Consider the following 18515-nt stretch of genomic DNA (forward strand, 5'->3'; position numbering starts at 1 on the left):
AAGAATTTGAGCAAACACAGTTGTGACTACAGTTTCTTCTTCTTTTTCCTTTCTTCTCCAGGTTGGCTTTGATAACAGGTAACTGTGTACAAACCATGGCTCTTTAATCTCACTTAACTTATTAAGTATTCACTTTGCCACTAGCGATTCAGAAATAGCCTTGTGTAAGGTATTAAAGACCACGTAAGCCCAAACAACATTGCGGGGACTTTCATAGGGGTTTCATATAGCTGGGTAGAATGTGCCTTTTCACAACTGCAAACTTTTCTTCAAGTTGGATGTTAACACTTTTAGAGTAATTCTTAATGCCAAAGCGAGGTTCCTCCCTTTCAGTTCAAAGAAAACACAGTATCTGTCATAACGTAAAATGTAGATTTAATGCAAGTGTCAAGTCAGGCATTTGGTAATGAGGTAAAAACCCTCGAGATTTTAAGTCGCCCTTCCATGCTATCCTGTTACAGGGAGGGGAAAGGAAAGAACTATTTATTCGGCACTTAGCAGCTTTTCTGTGTCTCTTATCTATCCTCCCCGGACTTCTTCTGTAAATTAGCGTGTTTTTCCTGGCACTGTCCCTGAGAGGAGGGAAGGTGTGATAACGGGGGAAACTGAGGCACGGACTAGACACAGTCCAGACCTGCCGAGGCACTGCCCATCGCCGGAGGAGGAGGGCAGCGAGCCTTGAAAGTCCGAGGACGCTTGGTCGAAGCGGTGAGGAAGGGGGGGGAGCAACAGGCTGGTGGCACCGAGGGGAGCGGGGCTCGAGCTGTCACCGCAGCGGCTGCCGGCGAGCGCGTCTCACAGGGCTCGCAGATATCTGTGCAGAGGCAGAACCAGCTGCCCTTTGGATCTCTCCTCCCTTCCTCCCTCCCTCCCTCGCCCCCTGGTTTTCTCTCCGCCTCTCCCCGCCGTTCCCCCAGGAGCACCGCGGGGCGATCACGGCACGGTAAGGAGATGGGATTTCGGGATGCAGATGTCACATTGCAGTGGAAACGAGTCCCGCGTTAGCACTTTATCAGGATCTCAAACTGCATCTTTTACCCCTTTTAAAAAAAGTGTCTCTCGGAGGAGATTGCCTTCCATAGACTCGCCATAAAAAAAAAAAAAAAAAAGATTTAAAAGTCCCACTGGGGGAGGGGGGGTGGTAGGGGGTGTCCCAGTGGTCCCTTGGGAATACAAGGAGTTGTGAGAAGTAACACAACTGGCCACCAGACTAATCCACTCCCTCTACCTTCCCGCTAGTACCTCCCCCTTCTGCTCTTTTTTTTTCAACAGCAGCCCTTTCTCAAAATCTCAGGTTACTTTGCTAAAGAGTTCTCAGCCTTATAGTTTCTGCCCTTGTCTCTGCCTCCAGCTCCTTAAGAGCCACCCAGCCCCAGCGATTGGATTGGGCAGCCCGTCTTGACACACCACTGTGCTGAGTGCTTGAGGACGTGTTTCAACAGATGGTTGGGGTTAGTGTGTGTCATCACACTCGAGTGGGGATTAGGGGAGAGAGGCAGCCTTGCCGGAGCTGTGTGGTCTTCCCCAAGTGTGAGCTGCAAGCAAAAGAAGAACTACCTAGCCTTGAGGGAGAAGAGGGAGGAATCGTTTCCAGCAGCTCGGAGGGAAAATTAAAACCCCACACTTTGTTCAGGTAAAGTAAAAGGCACCTCATGCCTCTCTCTCTTTTTTTTTTTTTTCCTTTTCCTTTTTTCCTTCACGGTTTTCAGAGGAATGCTAGCACAGCACACTTGTCAAAGCCAGTTGCTGCAGCCTTATCAATGCTGCTATTGTATGGCTGACAGATAACAGCGAGGCATAGCCTGATTCTTGGGTGTCTTCATCGAGCCAGCGCTCCGAACGCGGCTGAAGTGACGCTTTTGAAGGTGCAGATTAGAAAATCTCCGCCGGGGCGGCGCATCCTCCCGCGGCCGGTGCCGCCGCTCCCCGCTCCCGCACACACGTGCTGCGCCCGCAGCTCCGGCAGCCACAGCCCTGCGGGTCTGAATCCCTCCGTGGCTCCACAGATTCCTGGAAACTGCGTGGTCGGGCGGGAGAAGGAATCGCGGTAGAGTGTTTCCTAGATGGTGGGGAGGATGCTTGAGCAGTGGGGCAGCCTGTCTGGGGCTCAGCTGGGAGGCAAACCAGAGTGTTTTGAAAGTGCGTTTGAGATGTCTATAAAGTTTGAAGACTCCCTTATAGAGACCTGACTGGGCTTCTCATGACTAGTTTAGAGATGGTTTGGTTTACCCATGGGCTTGAAGTTAAGAGAAACTCAGGAAAGTAGGGAAAGTCAAGGTACAATGTAATGCTGCTCTTGCGGCTGCAGCAGAGCAGATGGATGTGATTCATTTGCAGATCTGTTTGTGAAAGTTTTACAAGTCATTGAAAACTAAGTAGCATCACTATAATGGATCATTAAAGTCTCACTATATTTACAGATTCTAAACTAGCGATCTGAAGTGTTAATTAAAAGTAAGCAAAAATTTATGTTTAGGAAGGAAATGTAATTAGAAATTAGTTATGGAAGAGGTATGCTATAATTTTCATTTAATTCTGCTACTAAGTTCATAGATGTCTGGAGAGTGAGAATCCCAGCAAATTAGCTAAGATGTCAGAAATGTTATCACTAATTATAGTATGTTAGCTTACTAGAGAACTAAGATGTTCCATTGTTTTACTCCAAATGACCTAGATGGAGAAACTAAAGGATAGGATATTTTCCTTTTCTTTTCAATAAAATATTTATTTTACACATATATATGCTATCTTCCTGTGCAGAGTAACAAAACTATTTGTTTCTTTCACACTATAACAGATATTCATACTAACTCTTACATGCCTGTCGTGCTTATGAATTAGTGGCTTCCTACTCGTGAAAGAAATCTAACACTGTCCTCACCATTTACAGGTGAGACATTCTATAAAGGATACTGTATATAATGTGTTCTGAAATAAGATCTGTTTAGTAGGCTGAGCAAGGGGATTTATAACTTCGTGATTTTGGCATTCAGCTGTGTAACATTGCCCATAAAATCATGTTTCATATTGCACATACATTTCTGCCTCAAACCAACTTCTTTTTTAACTTTTTGTTTTTGTTTTGAGCAGGCCATTTAGTCCCTTTACAGGTTGTTCTCAGATTGTATTTTCAAACACACTCTTCAGTAAGAATGAGTCCTCAGCAGTGACCCACAGCAATTTGTAACAGAGAATAAGCTAAATCCCTAACATGACCAGATTAGGACGAACGGGAAGAAATTTGACCATTTTTATTTTTCTCTCGGTCCACTCATTCTTATTGTAAAAAGTGATGGGAACTTTTACAAGCTTAAAAATGAAAAATAAAACCAAAGAAAACTCTCACTATGACTCTTTATTAAAGCCTTGTATATTGGGTTTCTCCTCTTCACTCTTCCCAGCGTGTGTCCTGTGAGAAGCCCAATAAGCCAGTTTCAGTACACAGAGGTTTAGTCTTCCAGCAAAGCTAAGGTGCAGCACTGTGAACTGTGTAGCCTGATGCTGTCAAAGCCTAATTGAAAAGCAGCCCTCTCTGTGGGCATCATCAGATCTCAGATCAGATCATCTATAAGAAATATATTTTTGAGTAAAGTGCATAGCTAACTACACATGCTCAGCTTGTTATTGTTTTACTAGAAAAAAAGTCAAGTTTCTCTAGCACTGCCAGAAAATCTTGCTGAGAAACTAGGAACAGCAAATCATGTTTTTCCTTCCTTTATAATGATGGAGCTGTTTAAAAGACAATGCCCACAGGGCAGTCCAGCTTCTTGTCAAAATGTAATCTACTGTTCCAGATGGTAAACATTCAAAGACATATTTATGGTGACTCCTACATACCTTCCTTTGACATTGGTTTTTTTTACACTGAGAGCACTTGTGCTGGGTACACACATGAAGTTCCCATTAGCATCCTAGCAGCTGTAAAAAGTGTAAAACTCACAAAGATGTTCCTCACAGTGAGACAAAAATAATCTGAGGAAAAGATCTGTGACCAGTACAAACCTCAGCAGAACCACAATATGCTCAAGGTAAAAAATTCCAGAGGTACAAAAAGATCCATAAACTGCTGCATGAAAGCTGTAATACATTTTTGTTGCGGCTAATTCATCTTTGCTTGATACGGAATGCTGAACATACCAGGCATGTCTGTACTATCAACTGTGTTTGTGATGTGAGGGAATCTGCAGTGCGCAAAAGCTGGTGGGTTTCTTTTTCCTGCAACTAATGAGGACTGGGTCATATACCGATTTTCTTCATAAAATTATGTTCAGTGTCACCTTTTTTATTCCACCCCCCTCACTGCTCTGAGCAGTGAGACTGAGCCCAGGAAAGTCTTCTCCAGCCAGAATATGTTCTGCCCTGAACTGTCTTAATTGTGTGTCAGTTTATTGCTTGTCAGGAGCTTCCTCTTCTTAGCACTCTATAATCAAGATGGGTGAGCTTGTTCCATCATAATATGCAACTTCAATTTCTGCTGCTCAGCATGTCTTCTTGGCCTTTCATTGATTTTTTTTTTTTACCTTCTTCTCAGGAAAAAAAAAATGTATGATTGGTTTAATTTCGCATTTAAAAAAAAAGAAAACTTGGTGAATTTCCAAATGGCATGTAAATACATCTTCAAAAAGCAGGTTAAATGAGAGGTCATTAGAGAAAAAAAATACGTGTAAGAACCCGTAACTATCCTAGAGATGGCAAGTATCTGTGTGAAAATTATTGTAACACCCCTCATTCCAGTTAGAAACTGATAAAAACAGTTTATTAAAGATGTTTTGTTGCTGGGGACAGTGTTTCCAAATGTGGAAGACATTATAAAACCCACACTCAGTGGAAGTTAGACAGCTATGTTAAAAAATATCTTGAAAGACTGCAAATTCTGTTCTGACTAGATCACTTTATTGCAGACTATTTTGACAGTTTGTAGTTTATTATCTAGCTTTGTTTAACTTACATACTGTTCCTGATGATATATGTTTGCTCATGCAAGGCCAGGAGTTTGAGCCTTGTGTACAGGACTCATTCTTGCCCAGGGGAGGCTGGACGCTTGTTGCAGATGTCATGGGAGTCATGGGTTCCATCATTTCCTTAGCTTTAAAAAGGGCTTTTGGGGATTTGTGTTTGAGTGGGAAGGCAGACTGATGCGATAACAATTGAGAAAGCTCCTTTCCGAGTGCCTTGAGAGCTGCAGTGTTCAACAGAGAACGAGGGTCCCGTGACAACTCTGCAGTGACACAGAAAGAATCCAATTAGTGGCCACTCCTGCTGTTGATACTAGATCTCTCCTAAAAAATTTCCACCATTACCACCCTCATTGTAATCTCATCCACGACACTGATAATGGGATCAAGAGTGTGTTTTCAGAATGCCTGTTTAAATTTTAACTGCTGTCTTAGGAGATTTTGAGAATGTTAAATTAGAAAGCACTGAATAGCACAGCTCGCAAGAGCTACGTGACACACGTGTCAGCCAGGAGCTGTCTTTTTCATGCTAGATTTTCCTAACACCTCCATCACAGGTAGAGCTGCTGTAAGGGAGCTACAGATGGAGTTGGGGGGTGTATATAAATGCAGTGAATAATATATTAAATTTTAGCCATCCGTGCACTGTGCTTACCTGAAGACCTTGTCCCTATGCAGCTACACGTATGGAAAGAGGCAAGAGAAGGCAGTGGGAGGTGATACAATTCCCTTTGATGTGCCCCAGTAGTGGCAGCAAGTCAGCCTATTTCTTTCCTTAACAAGTCCTAAACCATCACTCTGCCTTCCCAGCTGGAGCAACAATATAATATTCTTGTCTACCCCTCTCGTTTTTTGTCTTTAAATTTTCTTGCTCCAACAGTTATTCACCATTTCCATCTGAAGAGAGTGCAGTAACTCTCCTGTTGTTCTTACCAGGTAGTGGACGTTCAACACTGTTCTGTGCTTGTAGGGGACACTGAAGTGGAAAGACTCAAGGCCTTCACCAGTCTCCTCTCAGAATGCAACATTGATATAAGAATTGCCAAATCAGACACTTCTAATCTGAATTATCTTAGCATATTTCAGTTATATCAGTAGACTCATTTTGAAAGATCCTGTAAGATTATTGCTTTAGTATTGCTTGTTCATGCCTAAAGGTTATAATTGATTGGTGAGAGTAATTCCTTTTCAAGTTTTGGTGTTTTGAGAGGGTTTTTTTTTCTGAAAGAAGTAATAGTTGTTTCATCTTCTTATTTAGACATTGCATACAGCAGATTTCTTATCAGTGATCTCCCAGAACTTTAATTCCCGCTTTCAGAATCTGCTTAAAAGGTTTGGTAGGACTTTGTTACTGTATGTGCTTTATTAAACTTGGAGTTCTGAGCCTTCCTAACTCTAACCATTATTGATGATTTGGTTACAGTGAAACATTTCTTGAACAGTAGACCTTTCCACCCAAGATTTCATCATGGCTTCCTTAAAATTTTGGTTTGAGTTGAGTTACTAGAAGCAAAAATTAACTTACAACTGCAATTGACTATCATTCTACCTTTTATTTTTTATGGCTCCCTGCAATGTTGATAATATTGCCAGAACTCCAAACAGAAATACTGTTTTTCACCAATTTTATCACAGATTACTGTGATGATACCACCATTATATTCTGTAAGATTGCTAAATGTGGTACTGTGCTTTGGAAATCCAGACCATTTTGTTGGTCAATGCTAGGTTATCCGTAGAATATTTCATAGAATTTCTACATGGAAGCAAAACGCTGAGAGTCAATAATTCTATGTTCTCAAAAAAAAAAATCTCTCCTGATGCTGTCTGAGTGTAATCATGGCACTGCATGTTGCCATTTCTCTGTGATGTGACTCTAACCCATTTTAGCAAGCAGAGGAGCTGCTCCACAGCAGCCGTATTTTTGTGGTGCTTCACAGGAGGTGAACCCTGTTTGGAAAGCCCACAGAGAAAATGGGGAGGCTTTTGGCACTAGAGTTCTGGAGAATAAATGTAACAGGGAGCTGAACATAGGGATTGTTTTTCTCAAAAGCATTCATAAAAACAGAATAGTGCTGCATTCCAGTATTGTAATTGCAATATGCCAAGATGTTCATTATTGTCGAATGTGCACTGGTTTGTCTGTTTTCACTTAAAAACAGAAAAATGTGTTACCAAGTCCATAAATGTCTGCAGAACTGCCAGCTCTCCTGACTATTATCAGTAGTCTCATGATGCTTAGCCTTCTTTGCAAAGATTCAAGTGTTAGAGTCAAGATTTAACATGAGAATTTCTGATCTCTCCTTTCTGTTTGTTTCAAACCTAATCCTCCCTGTTGCTGAAGGAGCTGACCTGCATGCAGCTCCAAAAACATGAAGGAAACTAACTAAAATCCCAAATTCCATTATGTATATGCATGCAGACTTTGTGAATAAGGTGTGTTTGAGTAAATTACACCTGGCAATTAAAAAAACCCACCTTTTTTTTCTTGAGGTTTACCATAATCAGCTCCCCCCTGGAACTTTTGATCATTTGTCTGATAGCTCCCCTTTTGTTAAAGGGATTTTATTGCAATGGAGGGTGAGGTTCTTTAGAATAGCATGCTGCCCTGGAGAAACCTATCATTTATCCTCTGCTCCCAGCAGTGTGTTTCCTGCTCTCCTCCCCTAACCAGGTCTGCCTCTTGGCTCACCTCCTGGCATGCAGAATGAGCTCACTGGAGCAGTGGGGCACTGCATTTGCTGCTAGCCTAGTTTGGCTCAGCAAGGGACAGAAGCTCCACACGGTTCCAGGGAAGTTGTTTGGAGCTGGTGGCTTTGGGGGCAGAGGGAGAAATTGTGGCCACCCCTTTAGGGTGATGTGAGCTGTAAGATCACTCAGCTACCTGGTGACACTGCACTTTGCAAACCATGGTACTGTGAGTATCTACAGGAGAAGGTGTGCGGACACATGCAGCTGTGGCAGGGTTGCCATGAGCAGAAGGTTACATGTGTATGCTTCTAATGAGAGCATATCCATTGTTATGGAGAGGATCGCTGTGGAGTCACTCATAATATGGAATGACCCTGCTTACTGTTTCTGACTTTTTGAATCAACAAATAGGGTTTGGAGAGAAGCTAATAAGAAGTGTAGAGAGAAAAGAGGAAAGGAAGACGGGTGCCTGCTAAGCTGCTGCTTTAAAAATGTGAATGAGAATTTGAGGGTGGGATCCAGTCTGCGTAACAAAGGCACTTGAGGTGCCGGTAAGTGTTAAATACTTATATAGCAGCTACCTAAAGGCATGTTCTCCTTCTGATCAATGAAGAGAGTCCCTGTGAAGGCCTCCAGGTACTGCGGTTAGGCAGGCAGGATTTCCTCTTGGAAGCCTTCAAAGGCACCTGCTTCTTTCAGTTGCACATGTAGGCATGGAGCTTACCCACTTGCTTTATGAGGATTGCTAAGGAGCTTAAGCTGGAGGGACTTGATCTAATCTTGAGTGTCTAGGTTGGCCCACAGATGAGCGATGCCATGGATAAACACTGCCTGTATTTGAACAGCTGTAGTGTAATCCCTACGCAGCTCTTTAAGGTGTTTCCTATACTTTCCACAGAAGTAAACATGAAAAACGTCTTTCACTGAACACCAGGAGCTTCAGTTAACTTGAAGAGACCAGGATGGTCAATTTAGATTAAATGTGATTGAGGTGCTGTTTGTAGAAATGGAACACTACTCATTTAAAATGTCATTTGTTTCAGTGCTGGCTTATGCTTACAAGATGCATAACTTTTTCTTTCTAAATGATTTAAGTTACAGAAAAATGTTTTTAAAATCACCCAGTGTTGTAACTTGGAGAAAAGTCTTAAAGGTCTATGGGGCAAATAAAGCCTAGGGGGATCAGAGATGTTGGTGCCTACAAGTACTAAAGGTGGAGTGAAAAATAATGGATGATCCTACAGGGGAATTGTGTTGGACAAAGAATGGAAGAAAGACAGAACTGTGAAAGATCCACGTTTCTGGATTTAGCTATGCTAAATCTTTTGAGGATTATGTCCTATTGGCTGCCTCAGGGTGTGCCAGTCACAAATTGGAGAACAGTAGTGCAATAATAAACTGAATGTGCTGTAAATAATCATTACAGGTTAGCTTTTAACTGTCACTTCTTTCAAGGGCTGCAAAAATGCTGACCATATATTTTAGTATAACTTGGTAGCATTAAAGTATGCATTAAGCCAATTTTTGTAGTAATTTTTAGCAAAGATTCCCTAGGTGTCATTCCTCACTATTTTATTGAAAAAAGTAACTGTAATACCTGATTCCTGAACATGTCCCTAGTAAAGCATATGTGAATCTGTCGTTTTTGTGATCTGTTTTGTATCTAGAGCCTATTGATAGACTGGGACTGTAGCACTACCTGCTTGGCCACGGTTGCGTAATATTTAGGGAGACCATTACCACAGTTAGACCAGTTACTATGCATGGGCTGTAAAAGTCATGTAAAAAGAAGGTAATGGCTAGCTAGAATTGAGGTCCATGCTGTCTTGGATAATCATAGAATCATTGAATACCAGGTTGGAAGGGACCTCAAGGATTGTGTGGTCCTACCTTTTTTGGCAAAATTACGATCTAGACAAGCTGGTCCAGCATCCTGTCCAGCCAAATCTTAAAAGTATCCAGTGTTGGGGAATCCACCACTTCCCTGAAAAGATTATTCCAATGGCTGATTGTTTATATTATGAAAAAATACTCTGCATTTTTTACAGAGGTAATTGACATGAGCATCAGCAGCTCTAGCTGGGATATCTGATACTACTGCTGTAACCTGTTTATTTCAGTCCTCTGCTGGACAGTAATAATGGTGCACATGCGCACACCTCCAGAGCTCCAGTGCAAAGTCCAGTGCAGAACAAGCTTTTAATTTGCCACAAGAGTATTTACCCTTCAAGTCAGAGACAATTCAGATAATGTGCAGCAATGAATCCACCATTCTACATTTACTGCACTAATACAGCTTTGTACTGGAGCCTGAGCTGTGATACCAGTGCTACTATGACATTGGAAAAGAGGCATGTGGAGCACCAATTTGTTGAATCTGGTAGCTATTTGAACTATTCACTTTTTTTTTTAGTCTACAACTAAATGCCAGACTGAGCTGTCAGAACTGCCACTTTTCCTTGCCTGCAGTAAAAAAATATGCTGGTCTTTTCAGCTTGGAACTGATCTCAGTAATGCATGTGCTTATGGGTTTGGGTTTTTTTAAGTTGTATGTTACAGTTAAACAACTTTAGAAAAAGTGTTGCGGTTAGTTTGGATGAGAGCCTAATACAAGGCAGAGCAGGTCTCCAAGAATGCCTCACTCCTTTCTACCAGACACCTTGCTGAGTCAGATGTGGTATGAAATGAGGAGCCCTTGTCTCAGCCTTTATCTTCAAACCTCTTTGTGGGCCATTCTCCTTGTTTGAAGAAGCTCTTTCTTCTGCTTCATCATGAAACATCAAAATCTGTGCTTAATAGGAACAATGTTATTGAACAGTGGAGGATGAAAATTCAAGTGGGCAATAAACTGCCATGCTGACACTATATAAAAAGGCATCACAAATTAGTCTGAGGGCAACTTCTAAAATAGGTAACTTCTAAACCCAAGAGGGTAGGAGTCTGAGTCATGGCTGATAAATCTCCCGAAGGAATGTAGACCAGATTTGATGAGTGAAGGATGGAAAGAAAATACATTCTCTCTCCCTCTCAGTGATATTTCAATGTGCTTCTTGGACACAACAATTGATCCATCCACACATCAACCTGCTCAAAGGTATACTTATCTCTTCATCCAAAAGAAATCCTGAGCACAATATTGCATAATCAAACATTTCTAGGGCTTTTGCCCTGTGTCATATTATACTTTCCAGTACCTGTAGTTGCTGTACTGGACATGGCAGGTGGTAGTGTTGAAGAGCAGCTAATCTGTTTTCTATTTCTAAACAGTCTGGAGATCACATACCTGAAGACCTTAGTTTAAGCCTTACACATTTTTTGTGACAGAAGAAAATTCTTTCTTGCTTAGAAGCCTCATGCTGTTTCTTCTATGTCCTTTATATTTCCCTCCATTTTGTATACAGTATACCAGCTGTTTTCCATTTGCCTTTTATCTTTTGATTTTCTTACTTTAAGATCTTGTGTTCAATCTTGTCAGGAAACATCTTTAAATTAAAGTGTGGAATGATGTGGAATAGTTTTAATTAAAGCCAAAAGAATATGAACTTAATCTTTTTCATAGGAAGTTTTGTCCTGTTCTGTCCTATGCCCTGCTTATACACAGCAGCTTTTTCCTTGATGAAGGTTAAGTGGGAAATATCTTGGATGCAGCCTTTCCAGCTTAACCAGAAAGATTTTCCATTGTTCATCTTTACATTCTCAGCTATGGGCATTTGTCTTTCCTGAATAAAAATTGTTAAACTGGAATTTCAGAGAGAAATTAATAGCTTGTGGGAAGGATGATGAAGTGTCAACCTTCCTCTCTCATTTCTCCAGTTCCATTTTGCTAGTGATGATTTTGCCAGTCTTCTCGCTAGAGATTAACAAATCACAGGACCAAATCTCAGTTTGGTTAATGGTTTCCTCCCAAGCACCTTCTTTATTGGCATCAGGAACAAATGTAAAGAATTGCTACATTTGCAGTTTATGAATACCATGTGCATTGCTTCTGCAAAAACCTAGAAATATTGCTGTGTTTTTCATGTCCATCTGGGTATGTTTTGTGCCTACTGTAACATACACAAAGTGAAACAGAGTGCTTTTGGCTAGTGAGTGGGATATTTTTGGTCCTTGGTGTAATTGCTTCAAAACATTTTGGCAGTCTCCTTGTGACAGAGTGTCGGAGAGGTAGAGAATTCATGAGTAAAGTTGAACCTGGAAAGAAGGGAGGTGTGAGGGGAATGTGTTTTAAGATTTAGTTTTTATTTCTCGTTATCTTACTTTGATTTGATTGGTAATAAATTAAACTAATTTCCCCAAGTCAACTCTGTTTTGCCCATGACAGTAATCACTGAGTGTTACCATTGTCCTTATCTCAACCCACAAGCTTTTTGTTATATTTTCTCTCCACTGTCCAGCAGAGGAGGGGAGTGATAGAGAGGCTTCAGTGAGCACTTGGCATCCAGCAAGAGTCAACCCAAAACACCTGCTCTTGAGAAGAGAAGAGTTAGGTCCGAACCTCTCTCTTGCCCCCGGTTCCAGTAGTAACCGTTACAGAATTTTGCATTTTGGGTTGTCTCTATTTGTTATGCCACAGCAAATTGTGCTCTATGGAGCTTTGTTATGAGAGGCAGCAAAATGTGCAGAGACAGTGTGAGAGATGACTATGTAGTGCTTGGAAAGAACTAGCCATTCTTTAACTTCAAATTTCATTTTGTTTAGTTCCCAATTTAATTGAGACACTTCTTTCCCCCACAAAACACAATTGCATGACTATCTGACTATCACTATGTTCTTCCGTAAATAATATGAATAGGGGTGTTCAAGTACATTCTTTATCCCGCTGCCAAGAATAAGGAAAGTCACCCTGTCCTGTGAAGAGAAGATACTCACAACCAGGCTCCTCAGAAACGTGTTAAACATTTCATATACATCCCTAATGAAAACTTGAAATGGAATGAACACTGGAGAATTCAGGTTGGAAAGGACATCAGAAGGTCTCAAGCTAGACTGAGCTCTGAGATCAGATCCAGCTGCTCAGGGCTTTATCCAGTTGGATCTTGAAAACCTCAGGAAACTGAGAGTGCACAATGTCTTGTTCAACTTTTTCTGCTACATGGCTTTATCACAGGGAAGAAAGTGCTCTTGGTGCTTTCTAATGAGGTCTGAGCAAAGGGAGATGATCACTTTTCTCAATCTACTTGATATGTGGCTTTTAATGTAGCCCAGGATGCCATTGGCCTTTTATGCTCCCTGGGCAAATTGTAGGCTTAGGTTCAGCTTGCTGTCTAACATCACCTCAGGTCCTTCTCAGCAGATCTGCTCCCCAGTGAGTCCATCCCTAGCCTGTATCATTGCAAAAGCCTCTTCCTTCCAAATGCAGGATTTAGCATCTGTCCTTGATGAATTCTCTAAGATTCCTGATGGGCCATTGCTCCAGCCCATCTAGGTCCATCTGAATTGCACCCCTGTCTCAAAGAGATCCACTGCACCCTCCAGTGTGATGTCATCCTCAAATGTGATAACAGTTGCTTATTTCATTTAAAACACCTGCCCTCAAATTATTGTTTTCATTATTTTACTTTAAATTAAGTTTTGTTCTTGATTTTTGTCCTGAGTTCTCAATGTCTCTGAGTAAACTCAACATTTATAAAAAGCAGCATATTAAAGCAATGGTCCATTCCAGCTTATAATTTGTTCCTGATATATGCAGTTGTTCTTAAGTCATATTTAAATAGCACTTCCAGTCACAGAGAGCTGCAGGACAAATATTTCTCCATCATATATTCACATGGGATGGTTTTCTTCCTGGTTTTGGCCAGGTCTGTCACAATAGACATCTTTAAGAAGATCTCCTTCAGGGAATCTCTTACAAATTCAATGGGTTTCCGTGCAGCCCTACTAAACAGATTGTTGGCAGCTACTATTTAAAACATGCTAGCTAAAACCATGCAAGATTTTTATTTTTAGTTTAGGCTATCTTTTCAGTTATTTTTTCATTGCCTTTATCAGAAGTTTGAGAGGATTTTAAGGGAACTTTGTGAGTCCTGAAATAGCCCCATTTCAAACAACTGCAGCCCATAGTCTGGAGTCCTGAAACAAACTTTAAAATTTTGCATCTCTTATCATCAGTGATATCGTTTCCCCTGAGTTCCTTTCTACACTTTAGCAACAATAGCAATGCTGCCTTCCCCCGTTTTCATGTTGCTTGAAGTTCTTCCTATAACTTCATTGTCAGTTCTTAGTAGTGGTAGTTCTTATATATGTCTGTAACTTGAAAACTGCTAATTAAAACAACCTAATTTTAGTCCAGCATTGTCATTTATCCCAGCTGGCAACGAAGTGCCACATGGCTGCTTGCTCATTCCTCCTCTGGTAGGATGGGGGTGAGTATCAGAAAGAAATAAGTAACACTAGTGGGTTGGGATAAAGACAGTTTTATAGAACAACAAAAGAAGATAAAATTATAATAGTAGTAGTAGTAGTAATAGAATATACAAAGCAAGTAATGCACTATGCAATTGCTTACCATCTGAAAACCAATGCCCAGCCCACTCCCTAGCAGTAATCCCCCATCCCTGGCCAGCTCCTGCAGTATATATACTGAGCAGGGTGTCATATGGTATGGAATACCACTTTGGCTAGTTTGGTTCACAGGTCCTGGCTGTCACCTCCCAGCTTCTTGTGCAGCCCCCACCTCCTTATTAGCTGGCCAGTATGAAACTGAAGGAAATTAACTCTATCCCAGCCAAATCCAAGGAAACACATGCATGTCTTATTGATGCATGTATTGTCCTTGTAAAGTTAATTTAAAATTCTGTTTGTTGCCAGATAAGGAGTTAACCAACACTGCTGAAATGTGCAAATTTAAAATGTATGAACTCCAAAGCCACCCTACTTTAGTGACTATTCTGGGTAATTTCAGAGATAGTGGTATAGAAAAGAGAACAGCTGGAAGAACCAGCTTCTTAATTTAACAGAGCATGAATTTACAAAATCATGCATCAGGGCCTTGAGTTTTACTGGTGATTTGATACCGTGCTAACCTTCATGCCGTGATTTTAAGGGAAGACTGCTGATATCAGTTTTCTGGCTTTTACACTTCAGGAAGCTGAATAGAAGAAAGTAGGCCCAAGTTTTTTAAGATCTAAAATAGCTTTTATAATTAAGAGCTTTCAGTCCTTCATGTTGCTGGAGAAACTCAAAAGATATATGTTTTAAAAAAATCTCATTGGAAGAGGAGACTTAATGTAGCTGAAGCTTTACTCTAATCTAATTTAGATTTTGTGAGTAGGATATGGAAAAAAAAATTGTTACTCAGAACTAGTTCCACCATCATGTTTTAATAAGAGAAGTGAATGTTTGTTCTGTGCGTGGGCGGCACAAAATATAAATAAATCCTTGTATCTCTAGCATTAGAATATTTAACTCAGTTTTCACTCTTTTGGGCATATTTTACTTCAGGAATTGTCCATTATTTCAGTTCATGATAAGGACAACCATTAGTATAACTAATTACACAGGTATAAGAAAAGCAAACTACAGATCCCAGTGAAACCACAAGTGCTTTTATCTCCATCTTTAATCCAGCTATGCAAATATATGCATATATAATATTCTAACAAAAGACGATTTTTTTCATAAGAAATGAAAATCACAAGCATTCTGTATTATATAATACATCGACGATGTAAAATGTCTCTGGTTAGACTGACCAGTCACCTTCGTAACTGATAAAAATGTACTCCAATTAGTTAGGAAAGCAGTGTTACTTAAGGGTAATGGTGCTATAGATACAAATTCATCCCATAATTCCTTTAACCTCAGTAAACACATTGCAAATGTTTAGTGTCTATTGTGGTAACATAAAGCAGAAATCTTAATTAGTCTAAACAAAACAAATACACAGGAGAGTTTTTAAGTGTGTTTCCAATTTCAAAAAAATTCTCATAGATTTGCCATATTACTTCTTTTTTTTCACATCTTGAATCAGACATGAACAAATGTGTGTGTGTGTGTGTGTGTTTTCCCCAAAGCACTAAGAATGCCATGTGTGAGTTATCTTTTCCATTCACAGTCATGCTGCTATTTGGTCACAATTCAATCCACTGGAAGAATAAAAGAAGGTAGCAGGAATTGAAAGCACAACAGAACTGCTTAAATGAGTTGAAACTTCAATGGTGCTGCAACCCTTAACAGAAGGCAGGACTCAGTGGTGTCTATGGAATGGTTCCACATTTCTCAAAAAAAAAAAAAGATCTTTAAAAAAGCAGTGACATTAACAAGATAACACAGAAGATTTACTACTTAAAATAATTTTGATTTGTTTTTCAAGTAAATCTATGCCTTCTAAAAACCAGAGGGGCAAAGTTTCCAGAAAGTGCTTCCTTGCTTCTTTCCTTGCCTTCCCTTTCCTAAACTACTACTTTAATTTAAAGTAAGGTCATCTTGCTTTTTGATTCATTGATTGAAGTGACACTGTTCTGTATGTTCAGAAGGTGATAAGGAGTAGTCAGGTTTCAAGCCACAGTGACTTCAGCTGCTGAAATATAGGAAAAGCCTGCCTTATTAACCTCCTGAGCTATTTTTCTGTCTGAACCAACTTTGTAGTTTGTGTTTATTTCTAAACAATAGGCTGTATTTGGCTGCTAAAAAAAATTAATCTGCCAGAACAGTAAGGCAAAGTGAGATGCTGATAATTTATCAGCTAAAAGAGCAGACACGTAACACTGGGCTTATTAACCCTCATCAAGTCACATCTAAGAAATTTCCTGCTCCACCTCCCCCTCCACATATTTTGAGTATCAGTCTATTTTGGGGCTGCTAGAGTCTCCTATATACCTAAACTGAGACAGATACCCTTTTAAATGCAAATAATTTGTTTTCTTCTCCCACAATTGCATAGCAGAAACACAGAAATACCTTGCACCCTGAGGAGATATAACAGTTCATATAAAAGTAATTTTAGAGGAATCAGCGCCTGTCAGGCTCAGTCTGTTTCAAGAAGATTCTGCTACCTTTTTGCTGTTTCTAAGATCAGTCATATTTGCTTCCACTTTTCTCAGTGATTGATTCCACTGGAGTAACAGTAATGAGAATATTCCCCCAAGTTTATACATCTATTCAGTATTGGTACACTTACCAAATCAAACCTTCTGGTTTCATCAAAGTAGGAATAATTGCAAGGTAAATGTAAAGTGACTTGCTATGTCAGAGCTGAATTGATTTTTTTTCTCTTACTTTAGGATATTTATTATATGTTTATTGCCTACTACTTTGGCTTTATTGTATTTTTCTTCACCTCACATAATGATCAGATTTTTTGCTTGGCTTTCTGTTTGTGATTTAGAAAGCAAAATATGCCCTTTGTTCTTTTGAAGTGTAAGAATTGTGTCCAGTTTTGTCACTAGCCAGCTAGGGAAGCACTTAGAAGCAGACTTGAATCCCACAACCAGTGCATTTTTACACTGTAGCAAAATAGATTCCTGTATCAGGCTAACACATTTTTCCAAGAGGAGGATCAAGTACTATGGTAGTTTTTTAGTCATGTCCACCAAAATCATGATGAAAAATTAGATATGCAGAGTCTGTTGTCTCTGAGGGGGAAAAAAAACGGATATAGATTAGTCTTATTTAATTTATGGGTTTTGCTCATGGCTGTTAGAAGCAGTATTTCATACTTCAAAAGGTGACACCAAGAAGTTTTCACTCAGAAATGGAGGGCAGGGGTGGTTTTCAGACTGGTGCTGAATTGCCCCTTGCAAGTCCAGTACATTGATGATGGAAGTTCTTTTACCAAGGAATCTTCAGTGATAGCAGTGATAGAATTTTAAGTGGTAGAAGTCCTTTAGAATTAGTCTACTGAGATAATCCCACTGAGCTATGAATACCTAGAAGTATATGAGATCAGTTTTAACCAGTGCTGTTTTGCAAATTGAAATAGATGTTGCGTTAATCTGCAGTCTGATCCATTGTTTTCTTAAACAATGAATGTTTCCATTGTTATGGCAATACTGCTGCATGAGTAGTGAAGTCAGTGATGTTGCTGACATTTGGTGCCTTTTTACTCCTCTGTCTTCTGAATCTGTTAAGAGCAAGGCTAGATGATTTGGTAACTGTGCCAGGCAGTGGGAGAGCTCTGTTTGTGCTGGAGCTCCCTTATGTGTCAATAATGGAGCTGCAGTTCTGAGAAATATTAGGATATATCCTTATTCAGAAATACTTCTTACAATGCCTACTGAAGGCAACGAGAAATACAAGGTCAGAGGAGAATAAAACACTTCCATAAACTGTGGTTGCTCAGACTGCTCTGCAATTGTTCTTATAGATGGTCCAGCATAAAAGTATTAGACAACTGGAACTGGATTCTTTTGTCCATTTATTGGCATTTGTGAAGTCAGCCACAAAAATGTTTTCCAGGTTATTCTGTTTTCAGTGAATTACAACTGCAAGCATCTTGCACTTATAACTTGCATACATTTAAACCCTGGAAATGCAAAAGCACTTTATGCACACAGAAATCACTGAGTTCCCCACTGGAATAAAGTGGTTTCTAAGTGAAATGAGAAGCTGCTGCGTAAGGATATTCTTTATACAGCATTGGTCTGAGGAAGTAATGAACTCGTCTCTGGCTGAGCCTGTAGAAAGGTGTAGGTCTAGTGTTTTCCTTTTCTCTAAAAGATCTCCCTTCTGGCATGAAACTGAGTACGTAAATTCAGGACTGACTCAGAGATGGAGTGAATCACACACAAAACTCTCTGCAGTCCCTTCAGTTTTCCTTGGAGGCTTTGTTACTGTGTTTCTTTTGTGAGCTTAAATAAGATCACTGCAGCCCCAAGACATGTTAAAAGTCATGTGTTACCACTTCTGGAATGATTCAAAAAGCTCTTTATC

General features: G+C 40.2%; 1 protein-coding gene across 2 annotated transcripts in view; it reads left to right on the forward strand.

Annotated features, from left to right (window-relative positions):
* The first annotated feature begins 1302 nt into the window (after positions 1-1302).
* SULF1 (sulfatase 1) overlaps positions 1303-18515 on the forward strand; it is a 124478-nt gene continuing 107265 nt past the window's right edge. Inside the window, exon 1 of one of the 2 annotated variants that reach the window (XM_069854226.1) lies at positions 1303-1633. The gene's annotated coding sequence lies outside the window, so the exon portion shown is untranslated. The remainder of the gene's footprint in view (positions 1634-18515) is intronic. The other variant, XM_069854229.1, reaches the window with a different exon arrangement.

The sequence above is a fragment of the Phaenicophaeus curvirostris genome, chromosome 3 (assembly GCF_032191515.1).
Source record: "Phaenicophaeus curvirostris isolate KB17595 chromosome 3, BPBGC_Pcur_1.0, whole genome shotgun sequence".
NCBI classification, from domain to species: Eukaryota; Metazoa; Chordata; class Aves; order Cuculiformes; family Cuculidae; genus Phaenicophaeus; species Phaenicophaeus curvirostris.